This window comes from Hemiscyllium ocellatum, chromosome 3 (genome assembly GCF_020745735.1).
Source record: "Hemiscyllium ocellatum isolate sHemOce1 chromosome 3, sHemOce1.pat.X.cur, whole genome shotgun sequence".
In the NCBI taxonomy this organism is placed as follows: Eukaryota; Metazoa; Chordata; class Chondrichthyes; order Orectolobiformes; family Hemiscylliidae; genus Hemiscyllium; species Hemiscyllium ocellatum.
In genome coordinates, this window is record NC_083403.1 from 106,448,566 (window position 1) to 106,469,929 (window position 21,364).

General features: G+C 38.4%; 1 protein-coding gene across 4 annotated transcripts in view; it reads right to left on the reverse strand.

The window, feature by feature from the left end:
• egln1a (egl-9 family hypoxia-inducible factor 1a) overlaps positions 1–21,364 on the reverse strand; it is a 96,739-nt gene that overhangs the window by 67,238 nt on the left and 8,137 nt on the right. The window lies entirely within an intron of this gene.

Genomic DNA, 21,364 nt, shown 5'->3' on the forward strand with positions numbered 1-21,364 from the left:
AAATGTTAAAAGTCTGAAACATGGTAAATATTTGAAGATAAATTTCAGTCTTCAGAAAAATACGGAATTTTGAAAAAAACCTACAAAAGGAAAGACTAAAAGGATCAGAGACATGACAAGAAACAGCCAGCCACACTAAAGCGACAGTGGAGGGCAAATGAAGCATTGTTGCTTAAGCAAACTATTGTGTCTTGGATTAGCCCTTTGGTGTTATTGCAGCTGCACCTTTACAGGTAAGTGACATGTTTTTCTTCATCACAAACCTGATGGAAGCCTTAAAATTCTCAGACGTTAAAATGGAGCTACTAATAGCAAAGAGTTTGCATATCTGATCTTTCTTGGAGCTTGCCTGATATATAAGTGGCAAGTTACAGTTAAGGGTGATCCCACAGTGTCAATTGAGAGGTAATTCAATGATGCTACTGCCACTAAAGAAAGTTCAGGAAGTGGTTAAGTTTTCTCTTGTTAGAAATTATTGTTTGGCAATTATATAAAGCAAATATTCCATATCATTTGTAAAACTAACTTGGATGCTCGCCAGTAAAAATGGCTAAATTAAAGACTAAATTTTATCACATGTTCCAGACAAACCTAATTTAAGAGCAGAGGGTAGCCCAGTGAACCTGTTACACCTTACAATAAGATTGTGGCTTGTCTTTTTGTGTTTCAAATTCCACCTTTTACTACCACTCCTACCTCCTCCATATCTCCCCATCCCAACCAAACCTTTGATGCTTTTCCTAAAAGACAACATCCATCTTTGCCTTAAAAATATTCAATGACATTAACTCCACTGGTTTCTGAGGCAGAATATTCCAGCATCACTCCATACTCGAAGGAAAATCCTCATCTCGGTCCTAAAAGTACAGCCCTAACTTTTAAACACCAGTCCCTAGTTATGGTCTCACCCACAAGAAGATCCTTTCCACATTCACCTTGTTGTTCAGGACCTTAAATTCCTCTCAATCAACTCACGCCTCACTTTTCCAAACTTCAGTGGACACAAGCACAGCCCGTCTAACCTCACCTTGTGAGATAACCTGTTCATTCCAGGTGTCTAGTAAATCTTCTCTGAATCACCTCAGATGTAGTTACTTCCTTCCTTAAATAAGGTGACCAAAACTGCACACATTTCAAGATGCTTTCTCATCAATGCCTGCATAATATCCTTACCTTTGTTCAATTCCTCTCAATTTAAAAGAAGTCTTCAACAAATATAATTACTTACATCTCAAAAGACACTTAAGCAGTTTCACTTAAAAACTAAACAGTTTTAACTATAATCACTGTTATAACATAGAAAAATAATTGTGTCTAAGTGAGTTCGCAAACTTTTGGCAGATAGAGCATCATGAAAAATATCATCTTGTCCATTTTGGCTGGAAATATAGAAGAATGTTATATTATTTAACTAGAGCTAGACTATAGAAGGTGGAAGCAGAGGGATTTTGGTGTCCTTTAATCACATTAGCATGTAGGTATAGCAATTAATTAGCTAGGCAAATTTAATGCTGGCATTTATTGCAAGGGGATTGGAGTATTGCAGTTGGTAGATTTTACTTCAGCTGTACACAGCCTTGATGAGAACACATCTGAAGTGGTGTCCATAAATCTGACCATCTCATTTTTAAAAAAAATATATAATCCTAAATTATAAAAATATAATTTAGAGAGTTTCTCTCAACTCATTCTTTTTCCATAAGATAAGCCTTTCATCCCAGGAAAGGTTAAATCTTCATCTATTGGAAGTCAGAAGAATTAGAGGCAATCCTACTGAGAAAGAATATCTTGATGGGACTTGACAAGGGGTGGTTCCAAGAGCATGTTTCTCATTATAGGGGAGACAAGAAACAAAAGATATTTCAAGATCAAGTGGTCTTGCCTTTAGAACAAAGATGAGGGAAATCTTCTCAGATTCATTAAATTATGAAATTCATCAATGGAGGCTGGGTCATTCAATTTATTAAAGCTTTTATGAGATTAATTTTAATAGACAAGGGAATCAAAGATTACAGAATCAGACAAAGTGAATTGTGACCATGAAAAATAAGTCATGATTTTATTGACTAGTAGAGAGGTTTGAGGAGCCAAATATCTTGCTCCAGCCTAGTGTTATGTTCCTCTTAAAATAAATGGTCTATGGGATTTGGACACCACTAGCTGGGACTATATTTAATGTCCATTTCCACTTGCCCTTGAACTGACCAGCTTACTAGGTCATTTCGGAGTCGACTAATTTGCTGTGGATCTGGAATCACATGTAGGCCAGACCAGGCAAGGATAACAGATTGCCTTCTCTAAAAAGGTTATCAGGGAACCAGATGGATATTAATGACGTGGTCATCAATAGGTTGGTTTGCTTTTCAGGGAATTTAAATTTGACCATTTGTCTTGGTGGGAGTTGAACCCAATCCCCAGCACAGTACTGATTATTAACCCAGTGACATGACCATATCACCAGATCCCGCATTTGCTTCCAGCAAGGTGTCACATCCAGCAACGTGGCAATGACTAGACAATGTGCTTTAGTAATGCTGGTTGAGGAGTAACTATAATCATGAGAATGCCTCAGGTTCCTGCCATCAGGAATCCTGATGAAGGGCTTATGCCCGAAACGTCGAATTTCCTGTTCCTTGGATGCTGCCTGACCTGCTGCGCTTTTCCAGCAACACATTTTTAGCTCACTCCCTTAGTACGACAACAGTGCGTCAGGATAAGTTTTACTCAAGTGCCTGAAGTCTGTTTTAATGCACAATCTTTTGATTAAAGCTGCTAGTGCAATACCACTTGGTCATGACCAATATAGTGCTGGTACAAGCTTGCCCAGGACAATACAGGGTCATGATGAACACAGCAATAAAAAGACAAAGCACTGATGTCAAGAATAACTACTTCTCAACACTAACATCAATTATCCATTGATAGTGCCCACAGTAGTGTCCCAGACAAATTCCATGTTTTGCTTTTGTAGACAATGTTCATCAAAATATGGACTGAGATACAAAGATCAAGACACAAGTCAGGAAATCATGTAGCCAGTTGACGTTTACATGACTAGAACACCAGTTAATAACCTGGTACTATCGCGCTGAGCATCTGTGAGCAGCAGAAACAAAAAGGGCACATCTCAGAAATAATAAGTCAGTCCCAGTGAATCAGTGACCTGTTCATTTCATACATAGTGGGGCAACAAGCACTTTTGTTTGTATTTATTTAGGGGATGGGGGGGGCATCACTGGATGGGCTAGCATTAATTGATCATCCTTAGTTGCCCTCAAGAATGTAGTGGTGAGCTGCCTTCTTGAACTGCTGCAATCAATTAGGTGTAGGTACACTCTCAATACCGTTCAGGAGTTAGTCCCAGGATTTCATACTGAAGGGATTACAATGTATTTCCAAGTCAGACCGTTTGGGTCTTGGAGGGAAATGTGTAAGTGGCAATATATCTGCTGCTCTTGCCTTTTGGATGGTAGTAAATCGTGGTTTCAGAAGATACGGTTTTGGTGGCACTGGTCAATTTTTGCCATATGCCTTGTAAATGATGTACACTTCTTGTCCTGTGCATTGATGGTGGAGAGAGTAAATCTATGTGGATGCAGTGCTCATCAACCAGGCAGCTTTGTCCTCAAAACAAAGAATAAAAATAGTAGGCCAGTTAGTCTGCCCCACCATTCAATAAAGATCATGGCTGATCTGCTCAAGCCTCAACTCTCTTTTCATGCTAACTCAGCACAGTCATCAACTTCCTGATATTACAAAAATCTACCTCTAAGTATTTTCAGTGATCTAGCTTCCCTAATCTTCTTGGGTAGAACATGCCAGACATTCACAACTCACTGGGAGAAGAGATTCCTTCACATCTCTATTTCAAATGAGACTCCCATTATTCTGTAACTACGTCCCCCATTCAAGACTTCTCCACTAACAACATCTACCCTTTCAAGCCTTGTCAGAAACAACGTTTCAATAAGATCACTCATTTTAAATTCTAAAATGTTAATAAATGAAGGCCTAACTTGTCCAGCTGACCCTTTCATCCAAGGAATCAATCTCAATCTGCCCTGCAGATGGCAGATAGGTTTTGAAGATTCAGGTGGTGAGTTTTGCACTGCAGGATTCCAGGCCTCTATCCTGCTCTTACATCCATACTATTTACATTGCTATTCCAGTTGAAATTCTGGTTCATGGTAAACCCCAGGTTGCTGAAAGCGCAGGATTCAGCAATGATGATGCTAATGAATGTCAAAGAATGATGGGTAGATTGCCTTGTTGGAGATGGTCATTGTCTGATATTTATGGCACAAATGTTTATTGCACTTGCCAACTTAAACCTCAATATTGTCCATGACTTGCTGCATTTGAACACAGACTGCTTCAGAATCTGAAGTTTGCATATGTGCAATCATCAGCAAACATCTACAGTTCTGACATTATGATGGAGAGAAGACATTGATGAAACACCTAAAGGTGGATAGGCCTACGACTCCACCATGAGGAACTCCTGCACAGATGTCACAGGCGGAGATAATTGGGCTCCAATAATCGCAACCACTTTCCAATGTACTAGGCATGAAGCCAACCATATCTAGTTTGTACACATGAAGCACACAGGAGATGACACCTTGCCTGCAAACCAAATAACCTGCCGAAGTGGTTAGGAATTAATGTGCACCGGAAACATATCAGAAGGCAACAAGAACCTTTGTAATTTTACTCACCTTCATGAATGAGACTGAGTCAGTCACACAGGTCAAGAAAAAGAAATTGAATCATCACTGGTCAGCTTTTAAGCATATCACCTGTCAGATGATTTAAATGTAAATTTTGAGAGAAGACCTAAGAAAGGATTAGGGAGTAGTTTGTAGACCTGAACAGGAAACTGATGCAAGACCGTTGCTATAACAGTAGCAAACAAATAAAAAGGATTTGAAATATATCCAGAGATGAGGGGGAGTGGAAATTAAAATGTTACACACAAAATTGTTTTAACTACAAAAGAAACAAATTGCACCATTTGATTTGGCACATCAGAATTTTCACAGAACAAATGGCAAAAAAAATTGTTTAACAATCTGTCACTAGATTTCTTCTGCTCATCCGCAGCTAAGAATTCAGAGTTTTTAAGATAGTAACAGAGACAGACTGGAATCAAATCCTTGGGAGTGTTTTCTTTTGGGATCAACAGCACTTTGATTTTAACCTGGAGAACCTTTTAAACTGCCAATGTAGTGAATCTTTTTGCCTTACAGTGAAGTAAGTTACCAGCTTACTATAGCTGCCAGGGTCTCAGGTTGACGTACTCAATGATATTTCTTTGCTGTTATTCAAAATTAGTATCGGAGTTGAAATTCCGATCAGTTCCGATCAAAGCAAGCATCCAGTTTGAGTAAGACATAAGCAACTAAAGTAACTAATCTTACATGCAAATATACGCAGTTCCACACTGCTCATTGCACATTAATTGAGGCTATTTTTTTAAAAAGCAAATAGATGAATTTGAATGGATGCTAGATAAAACCAGAAGTTACAGTAACCAACTGGAAGGCTCTTCCATTGATATGCAGAGAACAGAGCAGAATATTTGTAATTTAAAACTCTTAAAGTAGCACCAAATAGTTAGAGTGATTACACTGTAATATGAAAATCACAGATTTGCCACAGGATACTGCAGCTTGATTGGCCTAATGAATAAAATAGGGGGAAATAAAAATCAACTTGTCTTAATCTGGAGATAAACATTTTATGATGGATCGACACTAATGACTAAAACATTTGAAAAGGTCTCCATTCACATTGAAAAACATTTCCCAAAAAGTGACAAACAACCTGTTTTAAATCTATGCTGTTTTAGGTTTTCAGGCGAACAAAGTGGCACAATAATTAATATTTCAGTTCTGATCTTTTTATAAAGAGACAGTGACTTACAGCACATGACCAGATATGATCAATGAACAGAAAATTATGCATACTTACTGTGATTTTAAATCAAAGAAAAACACAAGTCACAGGAGAAATAAAGACAAGAGAGTTGATGTACAGTACAGGACCAATTTGATGGTAAAAATATGCTACCTGCTACTGCAAAGTCATCATATGTACATAGTCAGTCATTTTTTATTAATCAAGGATTTAAATTAAACATCATATATAAACAATAAATTCAATAATGCAGATCTCATTCTTGTCACACTGCAGTAAAGGATGTTCCATGTGCCATTTTAATAAATAGAAACAGAAAATAACAGAAGCAAGCCACCAGCCACTTAATTCATCTCCATCATTCATATACTGCGATAAACGCATACTGCAATACAAGCCCATAAGGAATTGCTAAGTAAACTAATCCAAATTCCCTCAGATCTAATACTGGACACTGCTGTTAGGTGCTTATGAATGTTCCTTGGAACATCAAAAAGCCAATATGGGTGCGAGCCACCTGCCACCATCCACAAGTGTACCTTCATCTTGAAGGTGGATGAAATCATGAAATGAAACCTCATGGGCATTCTACCAATATTGGCCAAGCAAATCCAGGCTCGGACCCAAAAGAACTCTACGCTGGTGGAGCTACATGATACCATTGTAAATGCTGGACCACAAGGACATCCTACGGAATAGTCAAAACCCCTTGACGAGTTGAGCACAGAAGTTAATAAACTTATGGGGAACCCAGACGATTGTTCTGGACCCATACCAGCAAACAATACTCCAACAATTGTACTATAGCCACCCAGGGATTACGGAAATTAAAATGCTCGCAAACAGTTATACTTGGGTCACCTGGCATAGACAAGGATATTGAAAACCTGAAAGAAGCAGTGCAAAACTTGCCAGCAAAATCAGCAAGATGACGAGCAACCTCACTGCGTTCATGGGATAGCCAGTGAGACCGTGACCGAGTACATGCAGATTTTGCAGCACCATTTATGGCTCTATTTCTTAATCCCTATGAACACCCATTCAAAATGGATCAACATGCACGGAATAGCCTCTACCACATTCTATAACACCATGGAAAAACTCCACAAATCTTTTGGTATGAATGACATACCCTACATGTTTTTGTAACTAACACTGGGACTCCAATTACCAGCAGGGAATTTCAGGCATTTAAAATACATACAAAGTAAGGCACATCCACATGGCGCCCTACCATCCATTCTTGAATGATCTGGCTGAGCAGGTAGCCCAGGTATTCAAAAGTTGCTTTCTCATGCTAACTGTTTGGAAATGAACCATACATATTTCTTCTTCAACTATAAGACAAAGCCACATATGATGACAGGAGCAGCCCCATGGAACTATTGATCAGTCACTGTCTTTAGTTTAGGCTTAACCTGACTTCCAAATTTGGGTGGAAAGATTGAATTAGAATGAGAAGCCGAGAAAAGGGCAACAATGAACCTAGGCTACATAGAGATTTTAGACCAAGAGATATTGTCAATGTAAGGGACTTCGGTGATGGCTTTCCATTGGTATAGGAGCTATCCTTAGAAAACAAAACCTGTATTATAGATCGTTAAAACTGAAGACCACAAAAAAAAGCACATTGGCCACCTGTCGACAGGAATCCTCTACAAAAGCAGTTGTTTTAACAGACATGCCTGTCTGCATCTTATGGATGGGAAAGTCTGCCCACAAAAAGCTCAAGAGCTGGTCAAGAAGAATGAGGACTTGGAGATGGAGAGAGAGGCAGAAGCTCAGTTGATGGTCAACACAGAGGATGAACACCCTACACTGACCTGTCTAGCTAGAACTTATCACCCGAGCCCTTTATAAAGCAGACTCAGATGGGTCCATATAAAATGTCTGTCCCAAGCCAGGACTAGCCAATGTATGCCATGAGTGGTGACTATATTTTGGTGTTCAACAATAAAAGGATGTTCCAGTCAGACTTCCTGCATTATAATAATCATTGCTGATTATCCAACCGAGTACCCTTCCCCACTTTCTCCCCATACCCTTTGATCCCTTTAGCACCAAGGATGATATCTAACTCCTTCTTGAAAACACACAATATTTTGCCCTCGACTGCCTTTGCGGCAGAGCATTTCACAGGCTCGTCATTCTCTAGGTAAAGAATTTCTCCTCACCTTCGTCCGAAAATGGCCTACTCATACCGTAATTAAGATTGTGATCCCTCATTATGGACTCCCAGGACATCAAGAACATCCTTCCTGTGTTTACCCTGTCTTGTCCAGATAGGATTTTAAAGTTTTCTATGAAATTCACCTGTCCATTAAACTAATTTTTCTAAACTCCACAGCAATATTGTCCTATTCTGCAAAGAAAAGCCTAGGAACTATATACCAGTAAGTTTAACATTTCTGGTAGGTAAGTTACTGGAGAAGATTCAGAGGAATAAGATATCCATGGATTTAGAAAGACAGTGTTTGATTAGGAGTAGTCAGCATGGCTTTGAGAGTGGGAGGTCACGCCACACAAATTTACTGAAGTCCTTTAATGAAGTGACCAGGAAGGTTGACGAGGACAGGGTGGTAGATGTGGTCTATATGGGTTTCAGTAGGGTCTTTGATAAGGTGTCACATGATAGGCTGCTCTGGAAGGTTAGATTGCATGGAATCCAGGGTGAGCTGGCAAATTGGATACAAAATTAGCTTGATAGTAGGAAGCAGAAGGTAATAATGGAAGAATGCTGGTCAGACTGGAGGCGTCTGACTAGTGGAGTGCCTCAAGGGTCAGTGCTGGGCCCATTACTGTTTGTCATCTATGTCAATGACTTGGATAGGAATGTACAAGGCATGGTTAGTAAGTTTGGTGATGGCACTAAAATAGGCAGTATTGTGGATAGCAAGGAAGGTTCTCAGAAATTGCAGCAGGACCTTAATCAACTGGGGAAGTGGGTGAAGAAGTGGCAAATTGAGTTTAATATAGACAAGTGTCAGGTATTGCATTTGGAAAGTCAAACGAAGGTAGAAGTTTCATGGTGAATAGTAGGGCCTGAAGGAGTGTAATGGAAGAGAAGGATCTTGGAATTCAGGTGCATGGTTCTCTGAAAGTGAAGTCACAGGTAGCCTGGGCAGCGAAGGCAGCATTTGGCACCTTGGCCTTCATCAGTCAGGACACTGAGTATAGAAGTTGAGAAGTTATGTTGCAGTTAGACAGGATATTGAGGCTGCACTTGGAGTATAGTGTTCAGTTTTGGTCACCTTGTTACAGGAAGGATGTTATGAAACTGGAAAGAGTGCAGAAGAAATTTGCAAGGATATTGTCTGGACTCAGTAGTCTGAGTTACAGGGAGAGGTTGGACAAACCAGGATATTTTTTTTAAAAAGAGCATAGAATACCGAGGGGGGAAAAGGGGACCTTATAGACATGTATAAGATCATGAGAGGCATGGATAGGGTCAATGCACTCAGTCTTTTCCCCAGGGTTGGGGAATTAAGGTTTAGAGGGCATCAGTTTAAGGTTAGAGGGGAAAGAGTCTTAAGAGACCTGAGGGGCAACTTTTTTTTTCCACATAGAAGGTGATATGCATATGGAATGAGCTGTGGGTACATTAACAACATTTAAAAGGCTTTGGACAAATACATGGATAGGAAAGGATTAGAAGGATATGAGCCAAGTTAATGGAAACTGGGTTCGTGTGGATGGACATTTTGGTCAGCATGGGCCAGTTTCGGCCAAAGGGCCTGTCTCCGTGCTGTAGGACTCTATCCAATCCAATCTCGCTTCGTACGTCGGTCCTGTCATCTCAAGAACAATTCTGGTCAGTCTTCTCTCCCTCCCTAGCCAGACAATTCCTCAGATAAGGAAACTAAAAGTGCACACAATACTCTAGGCGTGACTTGTTAAGGCCCTGTACAATTGCGGCAACACATCCTTACTCCTGTACACAAATCCTTTTGCTACGAAGTTCAATATTCCATTCGCCTTCTTCACTAACCTTCTGCATGCTTGTTTACACCAATTGCTGTAAATAAAAGTCTCAGACCCACTCCTCTTCCCATCAAACAAATGTAAATTTCAAATCACACATGGTCACTGCTAGCCAGACGTACCTTCCCTATAAGGTTATGAATTAATTGGATCTTGATGCACAATACCAGGTTTAGTATAGCCTGCTTTTTAGCTAGTTGCAAAAGATGCTGTTCTCAGCAACTATTGAAACATTTTAAGAATCCTTTGTCTACCTAATTATTCCAGACCACAAGAAAATTAAAACCTCAAGATTATCTTCATGTCTTTTTGACAAGCTGCCATGATTTCTTCATGTCCCCCCTGTGTCGTGACGGTTTGGGGGGCCTGTACAGCACTCCACAAGTGACTTCTATCATTTCTTTTATCAACCCAATGTTTCCACATGCAGGTTTCCCAAGTTTGAATTAAAACTCCACTGTGGCAGTATCATTAAATAAGAGAACCACCCAGTTGCATTTTTTAGCTTCTTTTCATTCTCTAAATGTCTCGTTTCTTTCAATATTCAGGTACTAATCATGTTATTCTCAATCATGTCTCTGCAATAGCTATGAGATTATTTATTTACGGCATTGCTGCTCACAATGCGAGGGTTCCGAAACAGAGACTGGAGAATACCTTTGTTCTGCCTGCAGAAATGACACAGTTTCCAGTTGCCTGCCACTTCAACAGGCCACCCCCATATTTTCTGGCCAACATATGCCTTGGGCCTGCTACATTACTTGCACTGACACTTGCTGGAGCAAAGAACAGCATCTTATTTTCCACTTGATAACCCTTTCAAGACCCCACATCGGGTTCAGTAATTTTAGAGTCTGAACACCTCCTTCCATGCCCTTTATCCATCCCCACCATTCTAGACCTTGTCATGATGTAGGCTGCTTTCAACAGCCAACTCATTTTCATCTAATAATAGTCCCCATTATCAGCTTTTCTTTCTCCCTGGCTTATCGCAATTCATTTTTTTGGGTCAGCCTAATGTCTTTCTCTCCGTCTGGGCTCAGTCTCCATCTACAACATATTCTTCCTTCACTCGCAGCTCTCCACCTCTCAGAGCAACATTCAGCGTATATACACCATCTTTTCCTAGCTACTAACCAGTAGAGTCACTGGACCCAAAATACATTAAACCTGCTTTCTTTCCACAGATGCAACCAGACCTGTGTGAGATTATCCAACAATTTCTGTTTTTGATTTAAAGCTCCAGCATTCCCAGTTTTATTTTATTTTAACACTACTTGTTGATTTCTATTTGTGCTAACAGTTATTCCATTGCTTTGAACAATGTGCATTCAGACATAGCCTTTACTTTTATCTTTTCTCTTTTTATCTTCTAACTATGTATTAATTTACTCTTAGATTTGTCCTATTTTTTCAGATCATACCATTTATCTTACATTACGAATACCCTTTTCTTTTGCATTGTGTCTACCATTGGATTACCAAATTTTCACGAATCTTGCCTCCACGATTTAGTTTAAAGTCCTCTCTACTTCCCTCATTATGCAGTTCCCTATCCTCAGCATGGCTCAAGTGGAGATCGTCCGAATGGTACAGTAGCCACTCTCCCTAGTTGCTAGTGTCCCACATGTTGGAACCCATTTTGCCTCCACTCGTCTTGGAGCCATGCATTCATTTCTCTAATCGGATTTGTTCTGCACCAACTTGTACGCAACTGAGATAACAGCCTCTAGATTATGTACTTTTAAAGGTTTGCTTCTTAATTTTATATCCAGATCCTCATACGGAATATGCAGAACCTCTTTTTTTTGTCTTGCCGGAGTTGTCAGTACCTACGTGGATTATGATGATTGGATCGAACCCCTACAGGATCCTCTCCTAACTTCAGCAGACATCATGAACTGTAGCATCAAGCAGGCAACAGGGCCATCTAGCCATGCTCTCCTTGCAATATTTTCTGTCCCCTGTCTACATTACCCTCTACTACATTCCAGTTTGCAATTCACTAATCTTAAGGTAATACATTTAAGTATATTTATGCCTCCCTCCATTTTGATATGTTAAGCAACAGACAAGCAATTTCTTAAGTGGACCTGGAATGGACATGTGGTGCATCATGTTGAACCAATAAGTGTTTTCCATTTCTCGACTATCAACCAGCTTCAATATTGACCCCATTAATTCTTAATTGACCACAGAGGAATCAAGACTAATCTTTCATTAATGATATTTTTAAAATATGCTATAAGTTGTTTGTAGATTATCAAAAAATTAGAATATTCTTTACCAACTTAACACTATATTTTGCAAAACATTTCAATATTTTTCAGATTTGTTATACTCAGTTGTTTTACCATGCAAAGTTTGAATTTAATGATTACTTGTAACGTGCAGATTTATCATTCAGTGTGACACAGCAACAAAAAAAAACAATTTAGTTAATATACTAGTTACCAATTTAAGATTCTGTAAAAATAACTTACAATTTGGACCTGGTGAATTAACCATAAAATCAAATTTAAAAATAATTATAATTAATTCACATCAATGTTATGCTCCATTTGCACCATTCTTGCATGTTAATTGAGTCAACACTGATTGTATCTTGGCATTTCTCAACATTTTCCCTTTGCATCAGCAACAGCATAATTAAAAAAAGGCACCGTTTCTTCACTGGTGTAAGGGTTTTATGATGTAAAACAAAAATGACAGTTAAACACAAAGATAAAAATACAAGATGATCCTAAAATGGACTAAGGGATATCAACCTGAACCATTATTACCTAATTTTTAAATGGTACTTCGATATCCTTTCATAGCATTTTTTTCTTTTTAAAAACAGTGCTAGCTGAATTATCTGCAAGCTTATACAAAATTATTTCTTTCCATTAAAAAATTTCTTGTCCAATAAGCAATTTTAAGCCTGCGACTACCTTAAGTATGCTAACACAATGCAGATGTACAAAACTTGCAATTCACATTGATGCAAGTACTTTATGTGATAAAAGAAGGCTTTTCTAGAGAACAAGTAGTAAAATTTGCAATGCTCTAATGACCAAAGCAGTTAAGAGTGAGGAACCTGAAAATAGCCCTTGTTGCTTTTGGTGAAAGGAACAAAGTGGCAGAATCATAAATGAACTTGTTATTATGACTACAGGAACAAAAAGTACAAGAAACCAATACTGAAAATGCGAAAGATGATTCAGAACAATCCAAGTATCAAATTATTAGAAACCTATCATCCAGTTTATTTCAGAATAAAACACCATCTCTGCTATTCTTTTTCACAAGTGCTGCCTGATTATATCTCGTCTTTTTTAATGACAGGGATCCACTAGTTTGTTAGGTCAAGAAATTAAGAAGAAACTGCCTTGTCTTCTTGTATTTCTTTTACTTGAGTCTATTAAAAACATGATCTAAATTAGGTCCTAGAGCCTCAAATGTTCTGCTGAATTTTACGCAACACACTTGCCTTGGTGACAAAGTTCTTAAGATAAAATTAGCATAGATCCCAAGATGTAAAAATGAAAAAGCATCAAGTCGCCTTCAATGTTTCAGAGTACAGAGTTTTTTCTCTGTTCCGCCTTAAACAAGGCTGATCAAGTAAGCAGCGCTGCACGCGACACAGTCAGAATCCTTCCAATCCTATTTGATGGAATTTATCAATGACAATGACAAGTTTCTGATAATGTCATCTCTTGTTGTGGTTCTGCTCGCCGAGCTGGAAGTCATCTCTGGTTTATTCTAAATCACCACTTGTTGGAGGTACCCAAAGCAACCAGATCAACAAGTGCAAATGTGCTTTTGCTTCTCTCATGACATGACCAATAGCTTCTGATTGATAAAGTGCATGCTTGGCAAAAAAAAGCAAAACTAGTCTGCTTTTCTGGATACCATAGATGAAGCACAACTGTGTCCACATTCAAAAGTGAATAGCATTCAGTGGTTCCCAGGCTGGGTATGAACATACGTGAATTTCTTTAAATATCTGAAGTCACCTCTGTGATCGATAAGAAACTGGGATAAACCCGGATCTGAACCAAATTCAGATTGAATATATACTCAGTTTGAAAACCAACTCAAAAACGTACACAGGTTCTCATGTATCTCATTACCTTTGGTCTTTTAAAATGAAATTCCACTGTTCTGTAAATAAATTCTTTTGAATAAAGCAGTCACTTTGAACCTTCTCACTCTCGTGATCCAAACCAGCTGACCCACAAAACAAAAATTAATAGAATTTCAAATAAATTACCACACTGGCTGGTGGGTTTTGCTCCACCAATTCATCTTGCTTTCTATTCTCTATATAGGTACATGCTCTAACACCACGTGGCTACCTGATTCACCTCTTTTCATTTTCCATTCCTTCAAACACCTATCTAAAATAGTTTTTTCCAAGGTTGACAAGGTCAATGTCTCTACTCACCAATTCTGGTAGCAAATTCTACAACCTGAATTCTGCTCCATGCTCCAAATTATGTGCTTATAATCTTAATTACATGTATTTGTTCTACATTTAATCTCAAAATAATACAGTATTTTTCATGAAACATTTATCAGTTTAACATGAAACATACTGATCGCTAATACCATCAACCCTTCTTTCATTTTCAGTAAAGCAAACTTTTAAATTTGTTAAGTGGGGAAGTATGATTCAATTTTAAATAGTGAGGAACGATCTCCTATTGACCAGAGTAGATGCTAATATTAAGTAATCACATTATTAACAAGGGAACTGAAAGTCATTGCACCAGGTACAACGTCCTAAATTTGACACTGCAATCTGAATGGGTACAAGAATAAAAACTGGTCAAGAAAGAAATGCTTTGAGTCACACTCCAATGTTCGTTTCTTCATATACTACTATAATTGTTTTAGTGACTATGTATATAAATACATTTTATGAATAAAGTATACAGTTGAATTAAAATAAACTGTCATGCAAAAGGCAAATATCTGGATAAACCATTGAGTACAGTAGCATAGTGGTAATGTTACTGCACTAAGTCTGCAGGCCTGGAGTTATGAACCAGACTCAAGAGTTTCGATCCAATGTTGCCAGCTCAGGTTAATTAAATTAATCGGTTTTTAAAAAATTCCAATCAGCAACAGCGACCATTAAACTAAAAAGTTGTGTATGTGGACAAAAACTTGGCAAATGGAATACAATAGAAAGAGAAAGCGTAGTTTATTCAGTTCATTGCGCCTGGCTCACATTATTCTAGCTAATTGAACACAAACATGTTTTACCCACCCATCTCCAAAACCTTCATGCCATTGACACAAATCAATCAACATCCACTTTAAACATACTCAAAGACTGACCTTCCAATGACCTTCAGTTAAAAAAATCCCTAACATTCACAACCATGAGTCAAGAAATTTCTTATGATAGACCCAAGTGACATCTCCTTTATTTTTAAATTTGCCCTCTGTTTCTAGACTCCCCAACCAAGAGAAACCTTGATGAGGGACCAGTTTGCAACAATATTTCTTTACAGGACAGCTTTATCATCCCAGGAAGAAGCCTGGCGAATCTTCATTGCACTTCCTCTATGGCCATAATTGATTTCTTGAGATAAGATGATCAAAACTGAACAGTATTCCAGGTATGATCTAACCAAGCTGATGTACAACTGAAACTCAAATTCTCTTGTAACAAAGGTGAACACTCCATCAGCCTTCCTAAGAGGCTCCACGTTAGCAGTCACTGAAGTCAAAGTCATTCAGGACATTTTGCCTATTTACACTTTCCAACCTTTTAACATTTAAAAGAATAATTTACACATATATTTCTCCTACCAAAGTGGATAACCTCACATTTTTCCACATTACATCCCATCTGCCACATTCGTGTGCATGCACTAAACCTGTCCAAATCTTCCGAAAGTCACTTTACATCTTCCCCACAATATACATTCCCAACTTAGCTTAAAATCACTTACAAATCTGGAAATATTTAAATTTGGTCTTCACTCCAAATCATAAAGAGATACATAGTAGAAAGCTGGGGCCCCTCCAAGCACTAACTCTTGTGGTACCCCACTACTCTGCCAACATGAGAAGAAATAATTCATTCCTACTCTGTTTTCTGTCTGTTAGTCAATCATTAATCCATTGCAGTACACTATCTCCTACTTATCTGCTGTAATTTTTCTAACCAGTCTCCTGTGGGGGATTTTATCAAAAGCCTGCTGAAAATTTAAGTATACTATGCCCATCAACCCTTTTTTTAAAATTTGTTAATAAGATCTTCAAACAAAACTCCAAGTTTGTCTCCTAATTACACATCCATGCTGATTCTGCCCAATCTGACCATTATCATTCAAACATTATTTATATTATCCTTTATAACAGATTTTGGCATTTACCTCACTACCGATGTGGATAACAGCTTAGTACCAGTTTTCTCTCTTGCTCTCTTAAATAATGACATGAGATCATCCCAATGGTATGAATCAATCAGAACCTACAGAATTTTGGGAGATAAATCACTAATGCATCAACTATCCATTATTCAGCTCCCCACAACATCCAATTCTGTTACAGCTCTTAATAGCAGGGATAAGCAGAAGGCTTTGTGCTATTGGGTTAGAAAGGAATCCTGTGTAAATTCCTCAAATGTTCTTAATTCTTTATTAACTTTAACATCCAATAAATATCAATGCAGTTGAAATTCCTCAGTTATTCTATTATGTTATCACTTTGCAAAATATGGATCACTAAATTTGAATTTCATTCAATTTAATATCGTAGACTGAAATGGATTTAAAAGACACCAAAACCAGCTCAAGATGATCCCAGGCATCACTTGATCACACTGGTTAGTCAAGCTTCTTGAGATCAAAAGTGGATTAGACAACAGCAATGAAACCACTGATTCACTTTGACAGGAGTGCAAATGTCACTTAATACAAATTTTCAGAACTTTGCACATATTGGATATATATACACATTGACTAGAAATAGAGTATACAGTTTGTATTTCAAGATGCGTTTTGGAAAAAAAAGCAAAGGAAATGGCTTTTTGACTGCAGAACTGAAAACAGCATTAGAAAAGCACTCTCTTTATCTGCCTCTCAAGAATAGCCAGTGGTACTAATGACTGGAATGAAACACCAGGTAACCAAGAACTTCAAAAAAAAACTTTAATAATGCCGAGGGTCTCAGAAACTGACAAACTAACTATGGTCTCAGGTCCCCTTTACACTTCAGGGGTCGCAAAAAGACTCTGAAATGTGTTATTTTATCTTCCATATGTACTAGTCACGATCCCTTTTAATTTGGTGCATGTGTGCAACTTCTGAAGACCTTATGCTCATCATATATTCATTATTATTTTTATTTAAAATTAGCAAGTCACTTTAAAAACAAAATTTGGTTTGTTTTCTGCTACTGGGGAAGGTATAACTACATGTTAAAAACAACTTAAACCTTTGTTGCAGACAACCAGGGAGGGTGAAAAGATTCACACCCCCTCACTGTTGTAGCAATTTTTTATAAACTCAATTCTCTAATTTTTCTGCATACTTCTTCCTCCACTTTTCTTCTATTATATAGACTGTAAACTGCACCTACTTGAGAAATTCATTTATCTAAGAATATTTGTCTTGTTGATAGTCTAAAAAATGGAATTCATGCCACTATGTTATCCTAAATAAGTACAGCCCCACTACCACCCTTTTCCTTTTTTAAAAATTTAGACCAGTTTGCCTCACATCACTCAGGAAAATTACTAGAATTCTAATTAAATAGAGTGAATAACTTTAAGCTTCAGCTGATCAGAGTCAGTATGCATTGAGAGTAGAATATACCTTACAAATATGATCAACTTTTTGTGATAATAGCAGATAGGAAAGGATCTATGGAAGTTATGTATGTGGACTTCCATGATTTTGATAATCCCTCAAGAAGAAAATTAAAATTAACTTTCAAGAGTTTCAAATTACAAGATATGGGCATGCACCAAAGCTTTTGCAGGTTCTCATATACACCACAGACTTCATCCTATATTTTACTGCTCTGGGCATCAGAAGATTTTCACAACTGGCACTTAGTACAATATGAGAAATCTGTTGCGTTCAGCTATATCAGCTTTTGAATGAGATGCAAATTGAGTTCCATCTGTCTGTTCAGGTAGATACAAGTGATGATATGTGGAAGAAAGAAAGAGAGCCAAGAGGTCATTTGGAGGCTTGGCCAGCAATTAACAATCAATCAACACCATTAAATAAGACAGGTTATGACCTGGTCATGTATCACATTGCTGCTTGTGGGATCTTTCAGTTCATAATTTAGCGGCCACATTTGCATGCATCACGACAATCACCAATTCCAAATGTAATTCTTTGACTCATTAAATGGAATGTGCTTTCTGATACAGCAATTGCAAGGGGCATCCTACCTGTTACGTCACAGCTACTGTCACTTACATAGCTGGCTGCAAAGAAAATGTTCTGGCTGTCTTCCTGATTGCTTGCTACCTTGTCATTTTCTTCTCATCAACCTTCAAACTGTATTGCTCCCAAGCCTTAACTACATTTCTCACCATTCCTCTCGAGGGCTCACTGTCTGACTGGTAGCATAACAGATAGAGACAGCAGCAAGAAAAAGGTCAAGAGTGAGGCTACAGCAAGAGAAAAAAAGCAGCAAGAGATTGGGGACAGGCCTGCAAGCTGGAAGTAGTGACTGAGTGCAAGCATTCAACAGGCATATAATAATGAGATCATCAAATCGAGTGGGTGCCAATTTTCTGGTCCACTTCAGTGTCAGGAGATTGTGGCATCTTTGTTTGCACTGAGATGAAAATTATTTTCTTCTAAATGAGAAAATACAGAGTTACAAATTTGTCTCCTAATTCTATGAACCATCCAAGAATTTATCTTAATTCTGAACATACTGCAACTGATTACTTTCACTTTGACTCAATGATAAAGAAAATAGAGTATGAATATACAGTTGAGGCTAACTGACAAATAGAATTGCAACAAGTTAGCTAACCTAACATACAGAGATGCTACTCGTGTTTTTGGTTGAAAGTGTGCAGATCAGGGTTTATGTACTTTACGAGATCTGAAGAATTAAGCAATTTTATGTTCTTATAATTGACAGGATTTAGTACTCGTGTTAACACCTGTCAAATGTTGGGAATTTTCAATCTTTTTCTGCCCTTAACAATTCGCAATAATTTCAATATGAACAAGTATCGCTAGCTACCACATAACATTTATCATATCCAGAGTAATTGTCCTTCTATGAACAACTGTGGTTGTTACAATGGGAGGCCCACCTGTCCAACTGTTGTAAGTCCAGTTCTGGATCTTGTTGCAATTGACAAAGTAGCAAGTGTTAAAGGTAGGAGCATGAATTCACCACAAGTGAAAAGGACCCACTTTATCTCATGTATTTACATCATCCAAAATACTTTTAAAAATAGTGAGCATGTAGAGCTTAAATCCATTTGCTCCTGGGTCTCTAAAGACAGAATGTTAGCCCTTGTGGCACTGAGGTATTATTCCTGAGTTAGTGTCCCTACCCCTGAACTAAGAGACCCAGGCACAAGTCCCACGTGCTCTAGAGGCATGCAATAACATCTCTGAAAAGATTGATTTGAAGAACCAGTTAAGTAATAGTTCTTTTAAAATGTACTGTTTTAAAAACAAAGGGCCCTTGCAGTGCACTATTAGCATCCCTACTCCTGGACTAGGACATTCGTTCAGAAGAATTAAGGAGATCTGTTCTTAGTGTCAATAGATTGGTGTAAATAAGGTGATAACATTTGTTCACTTGTGGAATCTGGAGCAGTACTTCCTTTTCATCCTGGGGTCTGGAGGCATACATATTTCACAGTGGATGTTCGTGGTTTATATTGAAGACTCTTAACAAAACTCATATTCAATAGGAAAAGAACTAGCTGACTGGGATATGCACGTAGTACAACAATCCTGATACATTTTCATGTTGTTGTGGTTCTGTTCGCCGAGCTGGGAGTTTTTGTTGCAAACGTTTCGTCCCCTTTCTAGGTGACATCCTCAGTGCTTGGGAGCCTCCTGTGAAGCGCTTCTGTGATGTTTCCTCCGGCATTTCTAGTGGCTTGACTCTGCCGCTTCCGGTTGTCAGTTGCTGTCCGCTGCAGTGGACGGTATATTGGGTCCAGGTCGATGTGTTTACAAGCCACTAGAAATGCCGGAGGAAACATCATAGAAGCGCTTCACAGGAGGCTCCCAAGCACTGAGGATGTCACCTAGAAAGGGGACAAAACATTTGCAACAAAAACTCCCAGCTCGGCGAACAGAACCACAACAACGAGCACCCGAGCTACAAATCTTCTCCCAAACTTTGAACATTTTCATGTATACCACACAGAGCAGATTTGAATTTATGAAGCTCAGCTTCCTAGTCTTGACTGTTCTGGAAGGTGAATGTCTCATTACCCTTACAAGCTAGGAAAACAAAGACTGAAACTGACGTAATAAGAAAGTTGGAAGATGCTCGTATGAGTGTGTGAATGAGAGTGAGAGGCACAGCACGAGTGTGAGGCAGAGCTTGGGACAGTGTGTGGGAGAACGAATGGAAGCTGGTGGAAAGGTTAACTCTTTCTGATCTATTTTGAGTGTCAACTTGGAGCTCGAGATCTGGGAATGTCATGACTTTAATTTGCATTTTGGGAATCTAAGATGATTTTAAAAGAAAAAGCCATTTTGCAGGATAATGATACTGGGAATATTAGCTGAGCAAGGTAACCTTATGGCGTAGTTTAGACTAGTCTCTCGTTATCATGTACTGTTAATTAGTCAAGCGTACTCAGAGACGTCAATGAGTTTCTCTTCCTTTGCAAACTTTTGTCATTTTATTGCTGCTTATCTGATAAAGGACATATGGCATTCTGTGATTTTAATACTAATTTCAGTATAAAGACAGCTTGTTTGCAGCAATAAGGAGAGTAGCCTGCAGAGCTCTTTGGGATTAGAGCAGCCGCTGCTATTCTGCTAATGATTGTTTTAGAACCTTAGCTCAAGCCTGGCTTGTAGGTATTTATGCTGTAATATAACATTGATGCCATTCGTAAATAAAAGGTAATAATTTAAACTAAACTGTCCCTAAGAGTTTTATATTCCAGCCTAACACAGTACGATCTCCGGGAAGATCCAAGAAAGGCTTAAAAGGTCGAGTCCATCAGGGATTCCCTGAGCCATCTCAAATAGCTACTTCAACAGCATCACACTCTTGACTTGTGCCTTGTAGACGATGGACAGGCTTTCAGTAGTCAGAAGGGGAGTTATTCGCCACAGTATTCCTCGCCTCTGACCTTTTCGTCTAGCCACTGTTTATATGGTGAGTCCAGTTGGGTTTTTGATCAATGATAACTCCCAGGCTGTTGATAGGGGGGGATTCAGTGATGGTAACACCATTGAAAAACAAGGAGTGGTGGTTAGATTGCTCTTACTGATTATTAGATGAG